Genomic DNA, 12,827 nt, shown 5'->3' with positions numbered 1-12,827 from the left:
GGTAAAGGGCCATTTAATTTGCTGTGGAAGTCGCCATTTATTTTGCTGTGGAAGTCATATTGTGGTCGAGGGAGACCCCTAGTGGCTGTTTGTAGAATCGGTGAGAACCGCATAGAACTGCCTTTTCCTAGCAGGAGCTGCTTAATGTAGTATTTCTGTTTAAGTAATCATACTTTGTTGTTTATTTCTTTAGACAACCACAGCTTTAATCTGTTCTGAGCTGTGCACTGGAATTCTGCACTTGTGGGACTATTAAAGGCAGTTAAATATATTCCTGGATTGCTGCAGTCTTTCTAACCGAAGACTCAAGGCCATTCTTGTATACGCCAGTACTCACATACATATATTTCACAGGTTCTTTCGGTATGACTCAATTGACTAAGTTGGAGAAAGATCATGGGGAAGTAGAGAAAGAAAAGAGAAAGAAAGTGTAAATGAGAGATTTAGAGGATATTGACCCACCCTAGTCCATTGTCCATGGTCAGAGAATGTCACTAAAAAGGCAATGTCACATCTGCCGCAACCAGATGACCCTGGTGTCAAGTTTGCGGACAAACTGTTGCCGTTTTGTAAAGAGCTCAGCCTGACTTTGATTGAGCTCAGAAGGCGATTGATCTTCAAAATGGGTCCAGGAGACTGGCAGAAAGTTTCAAGCCAGTTTTCCCAAGAGGACGTGAGAAGAGTGCGTGTGAGCTGGTACGATCAACAACACTGTGTGATGCTTTTAATGCTGCATTTCCAGTGTAAATATTACAGCCTGCAAAAAAAGAAGGCTGAACCAGTCTAAGACAACTATGCCAAGTTGGTCACAATATTCAATGCTCACAGTGGTACTGAACAGCCACCCGAGCTCGGCAGCCTAGCTAAACTCTGGAGGCGCACTTGTGCAACAGTTTCCACAATGGGCTGCACTCTGATATGAAATTAAGCTGGGAATGATGGGAATCAGTTCACCTTGAGGAAATCAGATGCCATGCCTCTCATGCATAGAAAATAACTGATCAAAAGATACAGGTAAGAAATGACACACAAAACAAAGACCTACAGATGGCAGCTTTAACGTGGACGTGTGCCAAACACCTGTGGATGTCACCACCAAGGCGGTGGAAGAGGCAATGCCAGAAACAGAACCAGCTATGATCCAGAAGTCGATTGTCAACAACGTGGATATTGGACCAGAGATGGACCACAAATGCGGACTGAGAACGGGAGGATGATGGCCAAGAGGGAGGGACATCCCACTGCGACACAGAGGCATCAGCTGGACAGGGAGGTAATGCACACACAATTCAGACATATTGACATCAGCCTGTTTGCAGTGAAGAACCTGTAGGAGCAGTCGGTCAATCATCGCATTCACTCTTTTAGTAATGTCACAATATGATCCTTTATTTGTTCTTAGTAACAGCAAAAATAAATAAGAACTCATAATAAACAGAAAACTTGCTTCCTTGCGAAATGCGGTTGAAAATTGTTTGCCCTTCCGCTTTCTAGCCAAAAAACACCACACCTGTCCTCAGGTGACGTCTATGTATAGAATTGACGTCCCTCTGACATCATTATTGCATTTCCGTCATATCACGCCAACATAATCAACAGTATACCATCATGATTTGATGTGTAAGTGGCAGCATGATTATAAATTGTTCACATTATTATAATAAATATGATATGGTGTGTAGATAAAACACAAATCAGTGTATTGGCTTCAACAGAACCGCTTACACCACAACTCAGCAATGAAGAACAGCTTGTTAGCACAACCCAATTGATAAATCAAGTTATTGATTATCTAACACAAGAAACAGAAAAACCTGAAGGCACATATGTAAATCACGGCAAAGAAGTGTGCAGGAAAATACCACAACATGAACTGTTTGTTGCTGGGAAAGCTCACATTTTTGGTTGTTTCAGGAGCAACACAAAGTTCACCATCCCAATGAAGATCCCTCCCAAAACATAATGAAACAGGAATTTTTGCTTCCTGAGTTGTTTCTGGTAACTTGGTGGAAGGTGATTCCATGTGCAGATTGTGAATCTGTCTCATCTCAACCCCTGAAGATCTCAAAGTGATAGCTCTTCTTTTGTGAAATACAGCCCTGACAATCTTTTGTATATCTACCAGTGGAAAATTCCTCTGGAGTTGAGCACAGTGTTAACACAGACAGCTGAGACATTGGTGTCTCACACACACACACACACACACACACACATAGATTTGATGAGGTCATCTGATTTACATTGTACATCACATGGTTCAGTGGGACTGGATGCTCCTTATGAACAACACTGGTGTCAAGATTAAAACAAAAAACAAAAAAAACCTGGCATCTGATAGACGAGTCTGGGTTTGGTGGTTGCCTGGAGAACAGTTTGGTGGAGGAGGGTATTATGGTGTGGGGTTATTTCTCAGGAGCTGGGCTTGGCCTCTTAGTTCCAGAGAAAGGATCTCTGAATGCTTCAGAGTGGGAACAGTGTGGGATGGCCCCTTCCTGTTCCAACATGACTGTGCAACAGTGCACAAAGCAAGGTCCATAAAGTCATGGATGAGCGAGTTTGGCGTGGAAGAACTTGACTTGCCTGCACAGAGTCCTGACCACAACCCGACAGAAGACCTTTGGGGTGAGTTAGAGTGAAGACTGCAAACCAGGCCTTATCGTCCAACATCAGTGTCTGACCTCACAAATGCGCTTCTGGAAGAATGGTAAAAAACAATTCCCATAAACACACTCCTAAACCTTGTGAAAAGCCTTCCCAGAAGAGTTGAAGCTGTTGTAGCTGCAGAGGGTGGGCCGACGTCAGATTAAACCCTATGGGTTAAGAATGGGATGTCACTTAAGTTCATATGCATGTAAAGGCAGATGAGCGAATACCTTTGGCAATATAGTGTATGCATAGATCTATACACACTGACATATATAGAATAATTCTTCTTCAGTGCATCATCCTAACCACAGAATGGCATCTGTAGCACACAAGCTGCAAGCAACTTGCGCTGTTTCTTTGGACTATTGACTGTATACAGAAATGGACAACATGAGAGCTCCCCAAACGTAAAGCCAAAACATCTGGATCACTCCCTGATGGCAGGCTACAGCACAGACCATAAACCCTGTCTCTCTTTGTCTCATCATGCTTGTGAAGACCTTCAGTGACCATATTTTGTTAGTAGTGGTCAGAATATAACTGTTGTACATGTCTTATTGTTCTATAAATAAAACACATTCACAACCCTACAAGATAGACACATATGTATGCGCTCGCACACACTCACAAACAAACAAACACGCACACACACACACACATTTTCTGTTTCATTTTCCATGAGTTATTTCCTGTTGTAATCATCCCAACCACCATGCCACCTCAGCTTCCTCCTCTCTAGACACATTTGGTCTCTATTATTGGGACACAGTGTTTACTTTCTGTATACAGTCAAAACCTGCACAGGCATGAAACAAAGCTAAACCATATTAAAATGGACCTTATGATTTCCAGAATCCTGACTATGCCTCTGTATGATGAATAAAAATGCTTATTTTATGCATAAGTATTTGCCATATGCAGCATTTTTTGTCACAGCTGGCAAAAGTTATTTTATGTATGTCAGCATACTATCTCTGCACAAAGTCCTCCAGTCCTCAGTCCTCCATACTGTAGCAGACACTCTGTCAAATCGTTTGTCATGTTAAATAAAGACATAAAGAAGACCTTAAATGCGACACATCAAGTTTCTGACTTGTCTTTAAATAATGTGACCCACTTTTGTGTCATCCATTTATAATCTTCTACACTGACTGTATGTTGTGTATGTATGACCAGAGTTTTAGCTGTAGCAGCCTGTGAGAGAAGCTTCTCCACTGTCTGTCTACTGTGTGATGCAGAGGGTGCTGATCATTGTCCATGATGGATAACAGTCTCAAAAGACTCCAGCCTGAGTCCAATGTCCAAGCACATAAATTTTAATGATTAATTATTCTAAATTCTGTGAAAAGAGCTTCATACAGACTCGGATATTGTAATATGATGTTGCCTGGTCTACCGTGTGCTAGCGCTAAAAGTCTTCATGGGTCAGAATGCTGCAGCTAGAAACTTCATTAAAACCAGAAAATCTGATCATATTGCACCAATATAGCCTAATTAAATTAGCTTCTTGTTTATGTCTGAGCAGACTTTAAGGTGCTTTCAATGACTTATGAAATATATGGGCTTTACAGGAAATACAGGCCTCACACCTGTTACCATTTTTTGTCATTAAAACTTGTATATACTTTGATCCCTAGCAGATTGTTTGAATGGTCTTTCCTCTTCCAGGTCAACAACAGATCACAACAGTGAAGTGGACATCATATGGCACAGGTCCTGCATGGTCAGTCGTCCTCCTTCACCCACACATCATTAGTTTAAGATATTTTTGGGGCTGTTTTTAACCTTTATATAGATAGGTTAGATAGATGAAGTTAGATAGAATAGCTCATATATTGACAGGAAATGGGGAAAATTGATGTCATTGTAATCTGTATATTTCTGTGATTTTTGCTGGTATGTTCTGTACACATGACATCTGTTGCACATCTGCACATCCTGGGAGAGGGATTCCTCCTCTGAATCTTTGAAGGTTTCTTCCATTTTTTTCCCTGATAAAAGGGTTTTTTGTACAGGTTGGTCACTACACCATGTCAGTTAATCATTGGAAGTATTTTACTGTTAAATGAATCATATGAGTGGTAGATAAGCTTCCACAGTTCAGACATCATATAGGCAGGATATAGGCAAGCACAACATATAGGCAGACGTGTTTCACATTAATTAAAACCTTCAGTATTCTTAGACAAGGAATGACTGAATAGCTGTCACAGTACAAGGAGCATTGCATAGTGATTTTACTGATGAGAGTGGGAAGCAAATTATTTTGTCTGTGAGTGTCTGAGCATGAGTGTCTGGACTGCCATACCAAACTGTTTGCAGGTGAGTGCGAAATGGTCAGCACGAGAATCGGCACCTCCAAGTCTGAAAAGGTTGGATTGCTCCCTCCAGGGTGGGAGCGAGTTCTCCAAAGAGAGGGAGTTCATGAACCTTGGAGTCTTGTTCACAAGTGATGGAAAATGGAGCACAAGATGGACAGACAGTTTGGTGCCACATCAGCAGTAATGCAGGTATTCTAATCAGCAAGTTAACCAGTTGACCTGCATTCCACCCTACACTTAATTCAATTCAATTCAGTTTATTTATATAGCGGCAATTCACAACAAAAGTTATCTCATGACACTTTCCAATTAGAGCAGGTCTAGACCAAACTCTTTAAGTAAGTTGTAATACAGAGAACCCAACATTCCTTAGGGTGGTTAGATCTGGGAAGGGTCCAAAAGGATGAGATGATGGATAAAAGTGGCTAAGTTTATGACATCCAGAGCAACCTTGGAGCAGAGCCACTACTCCTTTGTGTTGAAAGTAGCCGACTGAGATGGTTCGGGCATCTTATTAGGATGCCTCTTAAGCCCCCGTCTTTAGAGGTTCTTTGCGTGATCCCAGAGCCAGCTGGAATCACCATGTTGTTGATGATGATGATAACATGTTGCATTGTTCATCAAAACAGCAGCTGTTCAACCGGCAAGTTCAAGTTTTGTTTTTTTTTTTTTTAATTTGTAAAGATTTGTTTTTTATTAGTCTGGTCTTGTACTGTAAAGTTTCAACAGAATTAATGGAACACATACATAGTTTTTCCACGTCACGCCAGGGGAAACAATCATGCACAGTTGAGTAATGTTGGTGTGGCCTTGGCTGGTTTAACACATACCCTACAACCAGCAAGAAGGGCAAACAGAATTTGTGCTCAATTTATTAAAGGCAACTCTTGTTTCTCTTTCTGTTGTTGTCATAAAGCTTTTCCTTGTTTACATTTACTGGAAGTGTGTGATGCTTATTGAGCACAAGTGTGAATTGAGCAAATGGAAAAATGTGGTCAGGGTTGAGCCTTGACTCGTACTGAGAGCTGTGAAGGACTTAACTTCTACTGCCGTGCAGACGAAGATGGGAAATAGCAGAGAAAGTTAGCCAAGGTTGAAGGGCATTTATTATAGTGCTTTGAGGAGTGAAGTATTGCAGTTTTGCTCTTGTAATTTTTGAATTTAAGAAATGTAAAATGTGGGGGGGCTTCAGTGAAACATTATAGTGGGTCCGGGATCACCTGGATAGAGAAAGAAATAAAAGACAACCTAAATCTAAAGAGGAACTCTCATAAGTGCTGAAAGAAGTCGGGTATAATACACCAGAGGATTACTTTACTTCATAACAGTCTACCCAAAGAGTTCAAGATGTGCTCACTGCCAAGGGAGGTCCCGCTAAATACTGAACTTTGCCTGTTTGTATCTTATTAAAATGTTGATATATGTATATGTTTACTCTCAGCTTTGAAATCATTGAAGTGCTTAGGTTTATTGTTGTTGCAGTATTGGAGAGAACTTATGAGAAGTGTTCTCGACTGGACAACAAGTGTTCTTTGTGTATCTCTGTGTTGTCTGGTTTTATGAAGGCTCAGCAGGAACTGGTCAGGTTATGTAACTGTACGTCTCTATGTTTTATAAACACAAGTGTATCCGTGAATGCATTTTACCAATCAACTGTTTGATCTGGTTCACTATAACCTCATCCACTTACTCACTTTAGCCACATACAGGTAAACACAGGCCATTCAGCAGAGTTGTTCACTCCCTTTCCTTTTCAGCTCCAACTTTGTGGTTTACTATCAGTCATCAGACATCCTGTTTCTCATGTCCTGAACCAGCATGACTCTGCTCAGAGCATTGGAAATATTATGTAACAAACTCAGTTTAGTTCATTTTGGCAGGCTTGCAATATCTAACAATATCTAACTTCAACAGCCTTGTAGGAACAGTAAGATGTGTCATAAGTGGATAATTTGAGTTGTGCCACTAGGTGTCATTAGGTGATATCTACAGTCAACAGAAGTGGAAGGTAACAGTGACACACTATTTTGTCTGGTTTCCTGCATCTTAGCAACACATTCTTTCGACTAATGAGAGAGCCTAAGACAAGACAAGACAAGAAAAGACAACTTTATTTGTATAGCCCGTTTTTACAAGCACTTTGTCTCAACATAACATCATAGCAACATCCTCTGCCCTTAGATCCTCACATCAACTAAGGAAAAACTCCCAGAAAAAACCAACAAGGAAAAAAATGGGAGAAACCTCAGGGTGAGCACTGGTTAATGAGCAGGGACAGCAGGCAGAGTAGAAGCAGAGGGAAGGAGGTGATGCAAAGTGGAGGCTGGTGCCGGTGGATGGAGCTCTGGAGAAATCTGTGAAGACAGACAGACAGAAAGAGTGCCAGACACCAAGGCCAGACTACACAGTATAACAGATAAAGACGGAACAGCAAATGTGTAGGAGGAGAGGAGAGGAGAGGAGAGGAGAGGAGATGGCTCCCTGAAACCTCCCTAGAAACTTCACACCCACCTCCCGACTAAAACTTTTTGATGGTTACTGTATAACTGTCCTATTGAATGTTATTGAATGTTTATAGCATGTAGTTTACTCATTATTGTTAACTGTGCATTATTGCTATTGGAAGGCCATGTCATCTGAATGCTTAAAACGCTTGAGTTGCTTGTTGTTCAGGAGCCTAGGGCCGCCAACTGTTATTTTAAAAGATTAAATTAAAAAGATTAAAGTGACATATTTTGTCATTGGAGGGAACTCACTCCAACGAAATTTGTTCTCTGCATTTAACCCACCCAAGTGACGTGCACACACACAGCAAACCCGGGGCAGTGGGCGACCGCGTGCAGCGCCCGGGGAGCAGTGGGGGTTAGGTACCTTGCTCAAGGGTACCTCAGCCATGGACACCGGGACGGGGAATCGAACCAGCAATCCACCGGTTACGGGTCCGACACCCTAACCGCTGATCCACGACTGCCCTTTTACCAGTTTAAGGACCAGTATCAAGCCAAGCGAGCAATGATTTGCCTACCTTGTTATCAAATGGTAAATTAACCCAGTTTATTGTGTTGAGGTGATGATTAGGATATCCCTTTCTCTATTTGCTGCTGCTTTCTCTCTCTTTCCTTTCTTTTATTAACCCACCTGCACAAATCAAAAAGAAAGCAGCACTCTCATTTAGGTTATTCACTATTTGATTATAAGCAGCATTAAAATCAGCTCTTTCATCTTCTCCACACTGAGAGATTGTTGTCGCTGTACCATGTGGCCAGTTAGCTCATCTCTGTCCAGTGGTTTGTCTTGTCGCTACCGTTACACAGTTGTGTCATCTGCAAACTTTATGAGCAGGGTGAAGAGCAGGGGGCTGAGCACTCATCCTTGGGGGGCCTCTTTACTCATCGTGATGTTGCTGGATGTGTACTTGCCAACCCAAACTCCCTGTGGTCTTCTAGTGAGAAAGTCTAGTAACCAGTTGCACAGAGAGGTTCTAAGGCCCAGACAGTCCATTTTCTGAATGAACTGCTTTTGGATGATCGTGTTGAATGCTGAACTAAAGACTAAGAACAGCATTCTCAAATAGTCCTAGAGTCCTTCCTGTCCAGGTGGATTGCGGTGGAGACTGCATCATCGGTGGACTGATAGGCTGATATGCAAACTGGTAGGGATCTAGGGAGGATGTATTTGATGTGTTGCATGACTAACTGTATTGTGGTATCTTTGAAGCATATAGAGACAACAGAGAGGTGTTAGAGATGTCTGTGAGGATATCTTTGAGATCTTCTGCACAGTCCTTCAGCACATGGCCAGGTATGTTGTGTGGACCAGCAGTTTTGCAGAAATTTTATCCTGGAGAGAGATCTCTTCACGCTGGTTGGACACAGGCACAAAACCTGGTCCTCAGGAGAGGTGTGGTGACTTCTGTGCAGGTGTTTGTTTCAAAGCGTGCAAAGAAGTTGTTGAGTCGTTAAACAGAGAGATGTTGGTATCTCTGAAGTTATGAAAACAAACGGCCACTCCCACTCTAAAAATGTTACCGTAACTTACAACATGTGAATCATCTCCCCATAAAGTCCAGTCTGTTTCTTTGTCAGAATTGGTGTGTGTTTCCTAAAGTAACATAATGTTTAATCTATTTTGCTGAAATGTTTTAATTAGAGCGCTCTACTTTCTATCCCTTCCTCCGTTTCAGAATCAGAATCAAAATACTTGGGGAAAATTGGGTTTGTTACAGTTGCTCCAACCACATGTTCTTGGAAAATTCTTGAAGATCTTATGTGTATGCTAACCTTTGTCTTTTCTTTCTTCCTTTGTCTTTTCATCATTTGCACTATTCCTTCATTTTCACAATTCTGCAGTACTGCTGTAAATAATGTTGCCATCTGGTCCCTGTTCACTGGTTTTATCTTTTTATTCTGGTTGTTTTTATATTTATAGCATTAGTATTTTTAGATTATTGGGCTTATACCGGGACCAGGGATACTAATTTCGTTCCACCTCATGTTTCTACAAATGACATGACAATAAAGCTCCTTGAATCCTTGAATCCTTCTGTGTCCAGGTTCACTTACCTGCCCAGTCTGCTCTGCCCTGTTCAGCTCCAGACTCCTCTTGATTCGGTTTTGGAATCAATCAATTAATGCTCACTAGAACAGCTTCACTACCTGGAAACCACCCCTGGATTTCTTGTTCTCCTGGACCAGCTATTAGTTTGCTAAGACTATTGGCACTCATCTGCCGCCTGGCCCCCATTTTGGACTCTCCTCTTCCGAGAGGGTATTTTGGCTACACATTCTCCATCAGAATGTAAATTCCTTAAGTAACTTTGTATTAAGTAAAGACACTCAATTGAACTTTTACTTTGTTGTTTTTAGTCTTCTGCTTATTTTTGTCCAGACTTCAGTTTTGAAATTAACAGGTACTTTCATGCACACATGATAGTAACAAGATAGTTGTACTGAGTGTTAGTGTGTAGTATACCTTATGTGCTCTAAACAGGTAGTGACTTGGACTGACTTTGGAACTTGTCATTTCCGGCCATATACAGTGTTTTCTGCCTTGTTAAGTATTACTGTGCTGTTGATTATTGATATTTTTGGAATCGGGGACAAAACAGATTCAAAAACTGATTCTGTTTAATATCAGTTTAGTTTTTGAGAAAAAGAATTGGATATTGATTTGATTTCCCCTATCAAACTTTTTTGAATTTTATGTAGACTGATAAACTTGACTTTCATTTTTCCCTTAAAAACATTAACTCTGTCAGTCTTGCCACAAGGTGGTATGTTGTGGTTTATTCATCAGCATGAGTAATGCTACAGTGTGCTTGTGTCATTCTTGGTCATGAAAATTGGCTGCATCTCACTTATCAAGAATGAGTGTCTATAAATTGTTGAGACAATGCACTTACCAGTTAGAGCAGCATCCTTTTCCTGTCTGTGAGTTATCATCAACAACACATAATTGTTATAATGGAAAATAAAATAATGGAATGACTGTAACAAATTTAATGGCAATCCATCTAATGCCTGTTGAGATATCCTTAGTTTGTACTTTAAAGTAGTGGATTAACAGCCCAACACTGTCATTTTACAGATGCATTTTTTCTTTATCTCTCTTCCACTCTCTCTTCCCTTCTTACTCGTTCCCTCTAAAGAGAGAGAATGAGAGGATGACTGTAGTGATTGTGAAATCTTGCCAGAGGTTGGGGGCCAACAAACAAGTGGTGAAATGTCAGGAGTGTTAACAAGCAGTCAATGACAACTGACTTAACAATGGAGACCTACAGTTGTGCTCATAAGTTTACATACCCTGGCAGAATTTATGATTTCTAGGCCATTTTTCAGAGATTATTAGTGATAACACAAAAACTTTTCTTTCTGTGGATGAAGCTTTGTATTTTCTCAGATAGCAACGCTGCCCATTGTTCTTGGCAAAAATCCTCCAGTTCCTGTAAATTCTTGGGCTGTCTTGCATGAACTGCACATTTGAGATCTCCCCAGAGTGACTCAATGATTGTGAGGTCAAAAGACTGAGATGGTCACTCCAGAGCCTTCACTTTATTCTGCTGTAGCCAATGACAGGTCGACTTGGCCGTGTGTTTTGGATTGTTGTCATGTTGGAATGTCCAAGTATGTCCCATGCGCAGCTTCCAGGCTGATGAGTGCAAACTTCCCTCCTGTATTTTCTGATAACAGGCTGCATTCATTCTTGCCATCAATTTTGACCAGGTTTCCTGTGCTGTTGTTGCTCACACATCGACAAAACATCAGCGATCCACCTCTGTGTTTCACAGTAGGAATGGTGCACCTTTCATCATAGGCCTTTTTGACTCCTCTCCAAATGTAACGTTTACGGTTGTGGCCAAAAAGTTCAGTTTTGGCCTCATCACTCCAAATGACTTTGTTCCAGAAGTTTTGAGGCTTGTCTCTGTGCTGTTTGGCATATTGTAAGCAGGATGCTTTGTGGCATTTGTGCCTCTTTATTGTGTATCTTGAAACAGCCACACCACTTTTTTTTTCAGAGAGTCCTGAAGTTATTTGTGGGTTTTTCTTTGTATCCTGAACAATTATCCTGGCAGTTATGGCTGAAAGTGTTGTTGGTCTACCTGACTGTGGTTTGGTTTCAACAGAATCCCTCGTTTTCCACTTCTTAATTAGAGTTTGAACACTGCTGACTGGCATTCTCAATTCCTTACATATCTTTTTATATCCCTTTCCTGTTTTATACAGTTCAGTTACCTTTTCTCGCAGATCTTTTGACAATTCGATTGCTTTCCGCATGACTCAGAATCCAGAAATGTCAGTACAGCACTGGATGAAAGATGCAAGGGTTTGTCAGGAGCCCAGAAACTCACTGACCTTTATACACACACACTGATTACAAGCAAACAGATCAGAGGTGAGGATGGTTACCCTTAGTAGCCTTTCAACTTGTATGCATGTTATCAGGCCAAACTCTCCAGGGTATGTAAACTTTTCATTTGGGGAGTTTCTGTTGTCATTTATTTCTTCCTGGACGCAAAGCAGGAGTAGTCTTAACATGCGATGCAAATAGAAGCTAAGTTACAGGGCTAACACAGGTAGATGGCATATACCAACTTATTTTCAGACTGCATAACATGTACTCACTTCTAAATCCCATGTGCATGTGCTGCATGCCAATTTGTTTCCAAAGTTGGCAAAGACATGAGTAGGACAGGACATCACTTCTGCCCTCTCCCCCCCAAACCCCTCACCCCCCAACTGTCTCTCCCATACACCTCCCTTAAAATGTTAAAGACAAATAAGAAAACATTATTCCTCAGTCTATGCTGGGAAGTCTGGAAAGTGTGACTATCTCTGCCCTTTGATTCACTTCCTGTTTTCAGTCTCATTAGGCATATTTCTGATCTGACATGACAAAACCTGACAATACCAAGACTGTTTTGTTCTTCTTTGTACATGCTGGTGGGTTTTTACAGTTGCCACATAATTCAACAAACACCTTTCTGGCAGAAGATAGCACATAACAAAGGAACGTGTCAGAGCATCGGCAACTACCTGGGGCTTCAAAAACTGATGCAAGAAATCAATATTTTGGCTCCTAAATTTGTGTTCAATTAAAAAAAATTAAAGAAAACCAATTAATGAAAACCAAGCAACTATTTTGTTTTGCATGCATTAGTTTAAACTCAATTTTATTTTCTATTGAGTTGCAAGAACACAGTAGTGTGTGTTTCTGTTTGTTTTTTGGCTCATTAAAAAAAAAAAAAAAAAAAATAGCAGTCAGATAAACTCAACCAAGGTTACACAAATGAGGAAGCTAAATAAACTACAGCACACATACCATTATGATGAACTAAACTAAATTTAAAAAAAAGAAACACAC

The sequence above is a fragment of the Scatophagus argus genome, chromosome 23 (genome assembly GCF_020382885.2).
Source record: "Scatophagus argus isolate fScaArg1 chromosome 23, fScaArg1.pri, whole genome shotgun sequence".
NCBI classification, from domain to species: Eukaryota; Metazoa; Chordata; class Actinopteri; family Scatophagidae; genus Scatophagus; species Scatophagus argus.
Note: the sequence above shows the minus strand (reverse complement) of the source record.